Source organism: Notamacropus eugenii, chromosome 3, assembly GCF_028372415.1.
Source record: "Notamacropus eugenii isolate mMacEug1 chromosome 3, mMacEug1.pri_v2, whole genome shotgun sequence".
NCBI classification, from domain to species: domain Eukaryota; kingdom Metazoa; phylum Chordata; class Mammalia; order Diprotodontia; family Macropodidae; genus Notamacropus; species Notamacropus eugenii.
In genome coordinates this window covers 26,738,481-26,751,935 of record NC_092874.1, presented here as the reverse complement: position 1 = coordinate 26,751,935, position 13,455 = coordinate 26,738,481, and positions in this window count along the sequence as shown.

Here is a 13,455-nt window from a genome sequence, read left to right as displayed (position 1 = left end):
AGAAAGTGCAAAAACAGCTTGCTAAAAGAGTGAGTGTAAGGCAGCAGTTATCAGAAGTGAAATTCCTTTGAATTTTCAGTAAACCTGCAGGGTTCTGAGGCATTTGGCTAGATCTCAGATTTCTAAGACAAAGTCACAATTGGAACTGGTCATCAACCAAATGCATTCCAGAGAGCTTTACTACTATGGCAAATAAGTACTGTAATATCTAATAAGTCAAGATTCTCCAACAACTGCAATGGAGTTCATATTTTAACTTCCAGAGCACTTTCTTTCCCAATAATCCTATGTGAGTCGGTAGTACAAATATCTTATTTCACAGATGAGGAAAATGAGGCTCTGATGAAGCCCCTTGTTCAGGGTCAAATAACAAGTGTGAGAAGTAGAACTTCAACTCACTTCTGCTGCTCAAGTTATATAAGGACATGCTGTTTCTGGACTAAGTTATGTTTAGTGAGGGTTTTCCTGGATTACCTCAGATAACAGAAGTTATCTCTTTAAGTCATAGGGGGAATGTAGGCCTGTGAAACTGTAGTATAAGATAAACTGTAGAGAAATGTCCATCTGTACAGTATTTAAAACACTACTACTATTTCTCATGGTTTTAGTTCTGTGTTTCAGACAATTATTCAAACAGAATCACACCCTTCATTTTGGTTATTAACATATGCTTGGAAAAGCCTCTCCCGAACCACAGAACCACAGGATCAAAAGGTCCTTCAGAGCCCAACTCATACTTGAAATAATTTCAATTCAATATACACTCTCAGGTCTGGCCTGAGAGTGAGGAAGACCTGGGCTCAAGGCCTGACGTAGAGCTAACTAGTTATGTGACCCTGGGCAAGTTGCTTCATTAATCTGGTTGTCTCTCCTGGATATTCTGATTTATCAAGAAGTGTAGTACCCACAATTGAACACAAAACTCCAGATAGTTTATGACCAAGGCAGGTCACAGCAGGATTGTCACCTCCCTTGTTCTATTCCCCCATTCCATGCCTCCCTTAAAAAGCTCTTTCCTGTTCCACCAGCATTATCACTCTGGCAGATATACTAACCCCTGACCTGAGGTGCTCAGTGTTAAGTGATGGCATCCAATTTGCTTATCCCATAAAGAGCTATGACCCCAAGGGGGTCTACACTACTTCCCCTCCTATTACTGCTTGGTCAAGTAACAAGCTTGAGGCCAGACCCCTGTGTGCCTGCTCTCCGGTCTCCCTGTCAGTATATCTTATGTGTTTGCCAGCCCCAGTCTGGTGACCGAACTCTCCCTGGTCAGGGCAGCTGCAGGTCTAGTTTCTGACTCCTCACCCAGACTCTCCTGTGGGCGATAAAGCTCCAGCTCCCTCACAGCAGCTCAAATGGCAAATGGAAAGTGACTGGTCAAGTATAAGATGCCATCGGAAGAAAGGGAGCATGGGCTGGCTCAGCTGACAAAGCTGTTCACACTTTCCTGGTACAGCTGGGAGACATTAGCTTGATTTCCCCAGATTGGTATGTTTTCCAGCATGATGGGTTGGAAAAAAGAACACACACACACACACACACACACACACGCACACAGCGCCTCCAAGGTAAACCAGCCTTCTATCTTACACATTAGAGGCTAAATCTCCAAACGTCACTTTCAAAAATTCATGCCCAGCTGCCTGTTTTCCTAAGGTCAACAGTTCATCTGGAAAAAGGAAGAAAGAAGCAAGGAGAGGGAGAAGAAAGACAGAAAGAGAGCTTGCAGTTGTCCATCTTTGCTCAAAAGCTGCCCCTCCAAATTCAAACAGATGAGATTTTTGAAAAAGGTTCTGTTCAGAAGGCGAATAAAGGAAGTCCTGAAACAGAGTGTGAGTTAGGGAGTGGGGGAAGCCAAGTGGATGGAAGGAGTGGATTATGAGATGGGTAAGGACAATCTTCTGTCCACTTCAGCCTTCTCTCCAAGCAGCACCTTGGTAAGTGGGTGGGGGTGGGGAAGAGAAGCAAGAGAAACTGTGAGACTTTAATAAGCACCGAAATTTACTATCTATTCGTCTACATTTCAGAAGAGTTTCAGCACTATTCTAATTCGCAGCCCTCTGATCCTTCTTTCCTTCCTATACAGCTGCTGATCTCATAATAGATGAATGCATAAACCTGTTCAATAGGGAAGAATTCTGATTTGAATGTGAATCTTGGCTTGAAAAGGGGCTTGAAGGATTAGCCTGAAATCCTTTTCCTTACTTATATAAGAGAATATTTTACTTAATTGTGTGGCTGGAAGGCAATGACATGTGGTAGGAAGGACAGGGTGCTGGAAATCAGGGGCCTGGAGTTCCAGTCTTCCTTTACTTCTAACTATCTGTTTGATCTTGAGCAAATCACAATCTCTCTCTGTGCTTAGAAAATGGATCTCTTAACACTGTCTTCCTTTCCTCTCAGGATTGTTGTGGGCATCAAATCAAAAGACACACGCAAAGTACTTTTGCCCAGGTGAAAGGGAGACCTATATGTCAGCTATTAGAGAGACAGTGCTAAATATGTATCTTGGATAGAAGTTCCTACACTGGGTAGCTGAGTGACCATAGGTTAAGTCACAGCCTCTATAAGACTCAATTTTATCATTTACGAAATGAAGATAATATCTATATTTATTTCACAGAGCCAATGTAAGACTCAAGTGAGAATGTATGAAAAGTGTCTTACAAATATTGTCTTTCCATCAATGACAGTTACTAACACATTCTTATGAGGAAATTGGGGTAAAATTCAATTCAGTTCAATTAACATTTACTAAGTCCTTCCTATGTGCCAGGCACTGAAAGTAGTGATTTATCCAGTTCCTTGATAGCTCTTTGGTATGTATGTGGATTTTTTTTTCTTGAATTTCCTTGGGGTATATGCCCTGTAATGGGATTACTACATCAAAGAGTAGGAATAGTGCAGGAATTTTTCTTGAATACTTCCAAACTGTTTTCCAAAATGTTTGAACATGCAGTTCTACAACAAGGTGAATACGCAGGCCCCCCTTATCTCATTGGTGCTGGAACTCCCTCTGACAGTGCAGGTGATAACAACCCAGCCAGGGCTAGAGGCAGCACAGCAGAGGGAAAAAGCCTCAAGGCCTTAGTTATGATCCTTCATTTAATCCTTGATTCTTTGTTGTAGCCTGCTCCCAAATACTAGGCATGTCATCATTGCCCGTTGGATGATCCCAAAGATTGGTTCTTTAGATATAACAATCTCCCATGCAGTTCCACCAGAAGACTACTGGTGTTAAAAATATGCACCTTTGAAGAATTTAGGATCAAAAAGGATATAGAGAGCATTACAAAAATAGATAATTTTAATTATATAAAATGAAAGCTTTTACATAAACAAAACCAATACAACCAAAATTATAAGGAAAGCAAAAAACTGGGAGAAAATTTTTTTGCAACAAGTATCTCTGACAAAGGCCTCACTTCTAAAATACATAGAGAATGAGTCAAACTTACAAAAACACAAGTCATTCCTCAACTGATAAATGGTCAAAGCATATGAATAGTTTTCAGACAAAGAAATCAAAGCTATTTATAGTCGTAAGAAAAAATGCTCTAAATCACTATTGATTAGAGAAATACAAATAAATACAACTCTGAGGTACCATCTCACACTATTAGATTGGCTAATATGACAAAAAAGGGTTGGATGTGGGAAGGGATGTGGGAAAACTGGAACACCAATGCACTATTGGTGGAGCTGTCAATGGATCCAACCATTCTGGAGAGCACTTTGAAACTATGCCCAAAGGACTATAAAACTGCGCATACCCTTTGATTCAGCAATACCATTGCTAGGCCTGTATCCCAAAGATATCTTCCAAAAGGGAAAAGTATTTATTTGTACAAAAAATATTTATAGCAGCTTTTTTTTGTGGTGACTAAGAATTGAAAATCAAAGGAATGTCCCTCAGTGGGGAATGATTAAACAAGCTGTGGTATATGAATGTAATGGAATGTTACTATGCTATAAGAAATGATAAGCAGGATGGCTTCAGAAAAATCTGGTAAGACTTACACGAACTGAAGACTAGGGAAGTGAACAGAACCAGAACATTGTGCACAGTAACAACAACATTGTTTGATGAAGAACTGTGAATGACTTAGCTCTTCTCAGCAACACAATGATCCAAGACAATCCCAAAGGACTATTGATGAAGCAGACTATTCGCCTCCACAAAAAGAACAAACATTTGAATACAGACTGAAGCATACCTTTCTCACTTTTTTTCTCTTATTTCAGTCTTCTTGTACAAAATAACTAATATGGAAATGTTTTACATAACTACATATGTATTATCTATATCTGATTCCTTATTGTCTCAGGGAGACAGGGGAGGGAGAAAAGGAGGGAGGGATAGAATTTGGAACTTAAAACTTTAAATAAAAGTGTAAAAAAATTTAAAAAGTGCACATTTGTTTCAAGGAGAAATTTGGGGTCATTTAAGGTTCTGTGCTATTTCCCAAGAAAACCCAATTAACTCTCCTACACCTATTCAATTTGGGGTCTGGTTTATTGTTCATCTGCAGTGTCTGTCCAAGATCATATGTCCAAGATCATATGCACAGAGATACCAGCTCAACAGGCTGATTGTATATCATAGTCTAGACAATAGGCACTCTTTTTCCCCTGTAGATAGTTAATCTGAATTCTGTTGAGTGATGACAAGTCTCATTTAGGAAACTGACATGCATGAAGGCTTGATAGTGTCAGTACAATGTCATCTGCAAACAGGAGCATCTCTAGGACTGCACTCTCTCTAGAGAATCATTCTTTCTTTTGGTCCCTTCTCTGGCCATCTTTCACAATGGTGGCAAACAGATGTGGTGATCTTGGTTCTTCACTTTATTTCTCATTTAATATTAATAACTAGAAGCTAATGTTATATACGTTATATCTTTTAAGGAATCTCAGGTGATTTTGACATATTTATGAAAGATATCATACTGAAAGAAAGCTTTTATGGGAGCATTTTGCTCTACCAAATAAAATGCTTTTTTAAAGTCAAGAAAGAATGACCACAGTGATATCTTATATCTTCTATACTTTTCACTTAATTGCGTGAATCTGAAGACAAAGTCCACTATAAAATGTCATTTGCAAAAGCCTTACTAATACGTTGTTAGTGGAACTTAGAATTGACCTAATTTCTGGAAAATAATTTGAAATTATTCAAAAAAGTCCCTAAACTATATCCTTTAACCTAGAAAGCCTTAGAAGGTCAAAGATGCCAAGAAAATTATCATATATACAAAAAAAGGAGAGATGGAGGTGATTATAAAAGATAAAATAGCTAACTTTGGTTACTTGAAACTGGAAAAATTCTGTATAAACAACATTAATGCATCCAGAAGGGCGATGGTCAAAAGGAAAAATAAAATTTTTCCCATGAAATATAAACAATTAATAAATATATAAGAGTAATAATCATTCTCAAATAGCTAAACGGTCAAAACAGTTCTCAAAAGAACTGCAAAGTATTCACAATCACATGAAAAAATGTTCCAGATCATTGATAAAAGTAAAACAGCTCTGGGTTACCCTTCACCGGCACAAATTGGTAAACAATGACAAGGGCCACAACGCTAGAGGGATTGTGGAAAGACAGGCACACTAACAGAGTGTTGGTGGAACTGTGAAATGATACAGCCATTATGGAAAGCGACTAAAATATCCATACCCTTTGAACCAGAGACTATTACTGAGCGTATACCCCAAGAAAGCCGTAAATAAGAAAGTCCCCACATCACTCAAAATATTTATAGCAGTATTTTTTGTGCTAAAAATTGGAAACAAAGTAGATGCTCATCTATTGGGGAATGACTAAACAAATTATGATACATGAATGTAACAGAATATTACCATGGTATAAGAAATGCATGGAAATATCAACGTGAACTGATAGAGAGGGCAATGAGAGCCAAGAAAAAGAATGTGTAGTAACAACAGTGTAAATGGAGACAATAGTTGCACACGAAAAAGTCAAAAGTAAATGTAACAAAATTATAAAGATCAGCCAAGACTCAGATAAGAGATATGAGAAGCGATCACTTCCATCTTTGCAGAGGTAGGAGGGTCATAGAGGTTATACTTTGCATATGTTTTTGGACTTTTTCAGTGTATATCAGTTGTGCTGACTTTTTAAAAATGCTAGCCACTACCATGACCAGTGCTGCTGCTGCTATTACTACTAAGACTACTTCATTATGGTCTTAAATACTCTAACAGCTTAATGTTCTAGAGATAATTTACTGATGAAGAAACTGAGATACATGAAGTGATTTTCACAGGGCCACACAGCCAAGTCTCTGGATTCCTAGGGCAGGACCCTTTCTCTTGTCCCACACTGCCTGGAGATGCTGCCCCAAAGCTCCCATTTCTGTGCTAAGAGGTCAGTCATCTTCTTGGGCATTAGCCACCCCACGTTACTGAGTCAGCCTGCTCTTCCAAAGGGGCGGTATTTTTTACTACTTGGCTGTTACGTTGCTTGCCAACACAGACAAAACACTCATCAAGGCCCGGGGTTCTTTGGCGATGGTATGCTGGATCCCGGACAAGTTTCATTTATTTAAAACTTGGGGTTGGGAAAAGAATCTCACAAGATGTAACACCTCATTCCCCTGACAGTCTTGGGGAGGGGAAATAAATCATACACAGCAAATATCATTTACACTATTCTAACACATTTTAACACGTACCTAAATCCTAACAAAGAAGGGAGGTTCAGAGAGATTCGGATTTGGAGAATAGAGAGTCCAACTAGAAACTCATACAAAAGCTAAGATCCCTTGCATGACAGTTTCCCACATTTTGGGGAGTGGGGAAGGTGCCTTTTCCAAGTGTGAAACCAGAAAAAGCAAAGAACATTCACTTTAAAAAAAATTCAATTTCTAAAGCTAGAAATAATTCCTAATGGTAATTTCCTCCATTAAAAATCATCAGAAGAAGCCTCACTATGACATGGAGGAGGTATTAGCTTTATGAAAGCTCTTTCAGGACCATAAACTGTGACGAGAAGGACTTGAGGAAAGGCCTGGTGATAGAATCCCTTATTTTAATACTTCCTTTTTAACAGTTCTTGAACCTCTTTGGGTTTCACACTCGTACTCCAAGGGATTGGGGCTAAAAATGATACCTAGGCAACAACTATGGGCAGCTGGGTGGATAGAACTCTGGGGCAGGAGTCAAGAAGACCTGAGTTCAAATCTGGTCTCAGACACTTCCTAGCTATGTGACCTTGGGCAAGTCACTTCACCCTCTTTGCCACAGTTTCCTCATCTGTAAAAGGAGCCGGAGAAGGAGATATATTTACTCCAATATATTTACCAAGGAAACCCCAAATGGGGTCAAAGAGAGTCAGATGTGACTGAAACAACAGAGCAACAAAGCAGCAAATAATTGCAGAATATTATGGGCAGGATATTAAATTGCTCTGGGGCTTCACAGCACATTCTGTTGTTGTTGAAAGGGATTCACAGAATAAAAAAATGTTGGGAACCACTGCCTTACCTCCTACAGGCTTAGCTTAAGATGCCTGATGAAGCATGCCTACTTCCTGACAGAGGTGATGAGCTCTAGGTGCAGAATGAGTCATACATTCCTTGACATGTCCAGTGTGGTCATTTGATTCTCTTGATGATGCTTATTAGTTGCACAGATTTTGTCTTTCTTTCTTTTTTGTTTTTATTTCTTACCAATGAGAGGGATGGAGGGGGGAGATGGAAGCTAGTAATAATGTTGCCCTCTACTCTTAAAAAGACCCCAAAGAAAACCACTGAAGCTTTTTAAAAATGCACATAACAGAACAAAAGGAAATTCAGAAGGAAACCCAGAGAAGCAGGACAGCTTTGAAAATACTAGGTTGAATTTGATATGCTTTATTTCTTTTCTTTTTTTATTTGTTTTCTGTGTTCTACAATCACGTCCGTATATCTTGGATTGTTCCTTTCCTTCCCCCCCTTCCCCCCTACCTCCCCACTCCCTCCCTGAGATGGCATACAGTTTTATAAAGGTTCTACACATACATTCCTATTAAATACATTTTCACCTTAGTCATATTGCACAGAAGAACTAAAATGAATGGGAGAAATCATAAAACAAACCAAAACATAATACAAAAAAAAATGATCTACTTCATTCTGCGATCGAATTCCATAGTTCTTTCCCTGGATATGTAAGGCATTTTGCCTTAAGAGACCATTGGAAATTATTTAAGTCCTTGCATTGCAATGAAGTAGTAAATCTATCAGAAAAATTCCTCACACACTGTGGTTGTTGCTGTGTACAAAGTTCTCATGGTTCTGCTCCCTTCACTCAGCATCAGATCATATAAGTCTCTTCAGACCTCTCTGAAGTCTTCCTGTTCATCATTCTGTTACACTCATATATACCACAATTCATTCAGCCATTGCCCAATTGATGGGAATCCCCTTGATTTCCGGTTCTTGGCCACCACAAAGAGAGCAGCTATAAATATTTTTGTACATGTGGGACCCTTTCCCATTCTCTTGGGGATACAGTCCTAGAAGCAATATTGTTGGGTCAAAGGGTATCACATTTTTGTAACCCTTTGAGCATAGTTCTAAATTTATGCTTTATTTTTTTAAAGCAAGCTGTACAAGATTGAGATTTATGGTTTGACCTTATGCTCCCTTTTTACTGTTTTATTTTGTAGATGAAAATATTCTCCTTTGTGGTGTTAAATTCAAATTCTTTTTAAGAAAAAGAAAATCTAAAAGAACAAAAACAGCTCAAGCACCGTCTTTTACATGAAGTCTTTCCTGACTATAATCCTGATTATAAGAGGCCCCTCTAGGGCCTCTCCTTGCTATGTTATTGATTTACTTTGCATTTTTCCTTTATATTTATATAGGTATGTGCTGTCTCCCCTGATTGGATGACTTATTTGGGGCTCATTTTCATCTCTGTAGTCCTAGTAACTTGATTTTTAAAAGCGTTTTTAAGCACTTAATATGTGCCGGACATCATGGAAAGAGCTGGGAATACAAATACAAGAAGAAGGCAGTCCTTGCCCTCAACAAACTTACATTCTCAGGGTAGACGACACATAAAAGAAAGCTTAAAAGGGGCTGAGGAGGAAAGAGAAGTAGGCAGTGGGGCATGATCACTTGCTGGTCTGGGCACCCTCCTTTAATGATCCATCACGAATCAATAGATGGTGGTTTGTTATAAGAGGACGAGCTTAAATGTGGAGAGGTTCGCTGTCAGGTTGATCCCAGTGCAATAAACTTTGTGGCCACAGCAGCTCATTGAGGTTATCCACTAAGTCATAGCAGATCCCTAATTTACAATGATGAGTGGGAATACCCATTTCAACAAAATCACAGGTCCTGGAAGTCTTGAATTATTCTCCATGGTTCAGACTCCATTATTAGAGAATACAACATTTTCCCCATATTTATTCCATCTCCCAATACATCCTGCCTAGGCAATAATGGAGTTGCCTTCCCTAGAGGTCTGAAGGCAAAAACTAGACAGACACTTGAGTATGTTATATAGGACATTCCAGTTCAGAAAAGGATTAGACGAACTAGCCTCTGAGGTCCTGTCCATCTCTCAGATTCTTTGATTTAACATATTTGTTGTATAGGTAAAGAGACCATATTTAGGTAACACATTGTGACTTTGTCCAACCACAGTCAGATTCAATTTAAAGCTGAGAAAATCGTTTATGGTTTTTTTCTTTGTGCTCTTATCATTTAGGGATGCTGCCCAGTCTGGTTGGAGAATCCAAATCTTAGCCTGAAAGGAACCTCAGAGTTGCCTGGTTCTGCTTTGTCTCTGGTTCCAATAGATCTGGGCAGTTTTCTTTCATGATTTTTTAAAAAATATAATATCCACGTTTTTTTCTGGTCATGGATTTCAGGTAGTTCAATGAATAATTATCTCTCCTTGATCTGTTTCCTAGGTCAATTTTTTTTCATTTAATATTTCTTGTTGTCCTATAGAGTTTAACTTTTATTTGATCCATTTGAATTTTCAAGCTTTTACCTTGTGCTGGAATCTTCTCTACTACATAGTTGACAGATTCAGTCTCTCTAGGGACTCTTCTTGTGAAATGAGCTCATTTTCTCCAGCTAAGTGACACAGATGGATAAAGCACTTCTTGACTTAAAGTTAGGAAGACTTGCGTTCAAATCTAGTCTCAGACAGTTATTAGATATACGACTCTGAGCAAGTCGCTCTGTTAGCCTCAGCTTCCTCAATTGTAAAATGGGGATAGAAGTAGAGGTATACTGAGTGTTCAGAGAGGTCCAGCACCTCTAGTATGAGGCCTTGCGGAACCCTTTTCAGGGTTGCTCATTCACCTGTGCTAAGCGCTGGAGATATTTTTAAAAGTTCTCAAGGAGTTTACAATCTAAATGGAAAGACCGCATGCGAATCAGTCTATACAAAGTAAACTATAAACAGAATACATAGAAAATGGAGGGATTGGGGAAGATTTCTTGTAGGAGGTAGGATTTCAGTTGAGACTTAAAGGAAACCAGGGAGGTTGGTTGTCAGAGTGGAGGAGGGAAGAGTGTTCCAGGCACAGAGGGTAGCCAGAGCCAAGAGAAGGAATGTCTTGTTCACGGAACAGCCAGGAGGCCAGTGTCACTAAAATCAAGGAGTAGATGTTAGGAAGTAAAATGTAAGAGAGGGAGAGGGCTAGCTTATAAAGGGCTTTGAACGTCGGAGCATTTTATATCTGCTCCTGGAGGCACCAGAGAGCCGCTGGAGTGTATTGAAGAGTGGGTGATGTGATCAGATCTGCACTTTAGGAAAATCACTTTAGTGGCTGAATGGAGGCCTGGCTGCAGTGGGGAGAGACTTAAGGCAGGCAGATCCATAGCATGCTACTGCAGCAGTTCAGGCAGGAAGTGATGAAGGCCTGTCCCAGAGTGGGGTCAATGTCAGAGGAGAGAAGGAGGTATATTCAAGAGATATTGGAAACGTAAAATCAACAAACCTTGGCAACAGCTTGGATATGGAGGATGGGGTGGTGGTGAGAGATAGTGAGGAATTCAGGATGACTCATAGGTTACAAGTCTGAGGGACTAGGAAGATGGTATTGCCCTCTATAGTAAAAGGAAGGCAGAAGAGACAAGAGTTTGGGGGAAATATAATGAGTTCTATCTTGTACATATTAAGTTTAAGATGTCTACTAGACATCTAGGTTGAGATGTCAGAATGGAAATTAGAGATGTGAAATTGAAAGTCAGCAGAAAAATGGAACAGCAAAGATAGATTTGAAGATCAACAGCATGAAGTTGTTAATTAATTAAATCCATGGGAGCTGATGAGATCGTCAAGTAAAGTAATATAGAGGGAGAAGAGAAGAGGGCCCAGGATAGAACCTTGGAGGATACTTACAGTTAGATGGTATGATCTGGCTCTGGCTACACCCTGTGCAGCAAATGAGACAGAAAAGAAACAGTCACATAAGCAGAAGGAAAATAAGGAGAGAGGGATGTCCTGAAAACCTAGAGAGAAAAAAGGATCAAGGAGGAGAGAGTGATCAACAGTGTTCAAGGTGTCAGAAGAGGTCAAGGAGAGTGAGGAATGAGAAAAAGTCACTAAATTTGGCAATTAAGAGATCATTACTAACTTTAGAGAGAGAACTTTTGGGTAGAATGATAAGGCCAGGAGCCAGATGATAAGCAGTTAAGGAGAGAGTTAGAGGAGAGAAAGTGGAGGCACTTATTACAGATGGCCTTGCTGAGGAGTGTAGCTACAAAGGGCAGACAAAGAATAGGACAAGAGTTAACGAGGATGGAAGGTTCTTTAGGGATAAGGGAGATATGTATATTTGTAGGCGAGGGGAAATGAGTTGAGAGAGGGAGAGATTGAAAATAAGTGAGAGCTTAGGCAGAGAGGGAGCAGTCTTTTGGAGGAGAAGAGATGGAATGGAATTTCTTGAACAGGTAGAGGGGGTAGCCTTGGTAAAGAGTAAGGTCACTTCATCTTGTGAAAAAGGAATAACTCAAATGAGTCCAGCAGGATTTGTTAAGAACAAAGTCATGTTGGTTACAATTTCTTCTTTGTGTCTTCTAATTGTCTCTGGAGCTTTTCTACTTTCTTTTACTGCCAGAAATATTCAAATGTATCTGTGATCTTGTAGCTTTGGGAGTTCCCTCCATTGTTGTAGAAACCAACCTATCCATGGACACTCATCTTGTTTGACTTTTAATGGTATCCTCCCACAATTTCATCACAGGGGAGCCAATAAACATATGAGACTCTTTCCTTGCTTTCTCCTGACTTCAAGAGAGCACCACTGAAGTTCTCTGTGTGCCCCCCCTCATCTCTCACTTTATGACCAGCCAATCCATTTCCTAGAGATAGAAATTATTTTTGAAGGTCTGTAGTTTCTATCATATCCCCCATGATACTTTTATCACTTTCCCCCAGTCTTCTAGAACTCCTATATGCCTCCATGAACTTGCAGAAATCATAGCTAATTACCCTGTAAATTATATAAAGGTCAGATCTTTACATGAGATTACACCAGAGCTAGTAAATGTGACTACATCTAGCTCATTTAAATAACTTCACCCAGATTTCCCTTGCCTTTGGTTTAATTATCCTCCATCCTTTTCCTCAGTGATCTGCTCTAGTTTCCAATTTGCTGACTAAAGTTATTAGGACTCAAGTTCAGAAAATGAAAACTGAGAAAAGAAATTCAATTCAAGTCAACACATATTTATGGAAGTACATTAATTTACCACAAAAAAATTATATTAGGTTAAATAGATAAATTTAAATAATAAAATCAAGGGTGATTAGTCCATGCCATGTTATTACTTTTATGCTTTAGTGTAGAGAGACTGGCATCTATGTTAGTACCCACTCTGATACAATCACAGATCCTTGATGTATAAGCAATTATTCCCACTAGAGCAATGTCAGGCTCTGGTTTAAGCTACAGGATTTTTATATACCACCTAAAATGGAGGAGAATATATCTGAAAATCTAAAATTAAATCACACGTTTTAACAGAAAGCTAAAAACTTTCAACAGCTGTCAAGAAAGCTAGCATTCATTGTAATGGATTATCAGGGGACTTGCATTGCATTAATTTGCAATTTGCTTCAAAACTACTTTGATGGATCCATGATTTCACCAATGGGATCACTCCCACCTACCGGCTCTTCTCCTGTACATCCATGGTCCACATTTCCCCAGGAGTCCTTTATAGGGAATCTTCCCAATCAACGTGCTTGTAACATAGTAACATTGTAACATTCCACCAACACAGACATCGCTCCCCTCACAAGTGCACTCAAGCTCAGTCACTCATCAAGTTTTGGTTCTTTTGTGCCATTCACCCACCATTCAGTGCCGTTTTCTTCTTCCTTTGTGGAGAAAAGTAGAGGCTCAGAATGAGGTCAAATATCCATCCACATCCATCAAGGGTTAGCCACCCCAAATCTCCAAGAGGCTAGGGA